The following is a 1,486-nucleotide window of genomic DNA, read 5'->3' as shown; positions in this document are numbered from 1 at the left end:
ACACACACACACACACACACACACACACACACACACACACACACACACACACACACACACACACATATATAAATTGGAATTTATAAAATTTTCTAGAAAGAGTAGACTTTAATAATTGATTTATTTTACTGAAAGTTATATACTCCATAACTAATTGAAAAGAGTTTTTTTCTATTACAGTATATAGAGACTTGCTCGCTTGCAAAACATAATCTGTTTATTGTTGAACTAATTGTTTTGGGAGAAACGCGCACACAGATAACATAATGCAAGAGCTGTAAAGTATATATATATATATATTACATAATAGCAAGCGTTATCTCATATAGAAATCAACAGAAAGGATAGAGTGAATAGATATGTCCATTATATCAATAGTTGTTGGGCTTTGAGTTTCGCCACAGGCTGGGCTGTTCATTGATAATCACAAACAACCTAGCCAAAGGCGAAACTCGCGGTAGACTGTAAAACTTGTGACATAATAAGCACACACACATGCGCACTCAGACACACATGCATGCATACACATATTTGTAGAAATACAAATTTGTATGTGAATGTGCATATCTATCTATCTATCTATCTATCTATCTATCTATCTATCTATCTGGTTGGGTAAAAATCCGTTAACGTATACACATACATACACACACACACACGGGTATATATATGCATACAAAGGGTGCTGAAAAGTTCCTGGCTTTGGCTAAAAGAAAATACAGTTGCACCAGCGGTCCTTCAGTTTTTCTAAGCCCTGTAAAAGAACTTGGAAGGTTGGGCCTCCAACCAGGCTTTTCGTTATACCTTTAAAACCAGGAACTTTTCAGCACCCCTTCGTATATATATATGCATATGTATATGCATATGTATATGCATGTATATATATGTATATATATGTATGTATGTATATATATATACATATATATATGAGTGTGTATGTGTGTGTGTGAGTGAAGGTTTTAAAATAAAAACGAATAGTAAATGTGATGGTGTTGGTAACTGTGTGGTTGTTATTGTAGTGAGACTGTTGTTGATGTTGTTGTTGTTGTTGTTGTTACCGCTGATGTAGCCATCTTTCCTAATTAGAAACTCATCAAATGAGATTTATATTGGTAATTAATTTAGGCAACAAAATCACCAACACCACAACAACTACTGTCTGTGCAATCAATGTGACACGTCGCTATAATTACATATCGTAATTACTGTTAATTAATCACGGAATCGGTCCCCCCCCACCACTACTTCCAATCAATATTGTTAACATCAGCATTATTATCGTTTCACTCGTTATCATCATCATCACCATCATCACCACGACATTCCTCCTCTTCCTTCTCCTCCCCTTCTTCCTCCACCTCCTCCTCCTCCTCATCATCATCATCATCCTCATCATCATTATCATCATAGTAATCGTCCTTGTGATGATAGCCATAACATCGTTTTTCGGGATTTAGTCAAGCGAACTGGCACCAGTACTTGACTG

Source organism: Octopus bimaculoides, chromosome 18 (genome assembly GCF_001194135.2).
Source record: "Octopus bimaculoides isolate UCB-OBI-ISO-001 chromosome 18, ASM119413v2, whole genome shotgun sequence".
Lineage (NCBI taxonomy): Eukaryota > Metazoa > Mollusca > Cephalopoda > Octopoda > Octopodidae > Octopus > Octopus bimaculoides.
The sequence above is the reverse complement of the archived record's forward strand: the minus strand, read 5'-3'. Positions refer to the sequence as shown.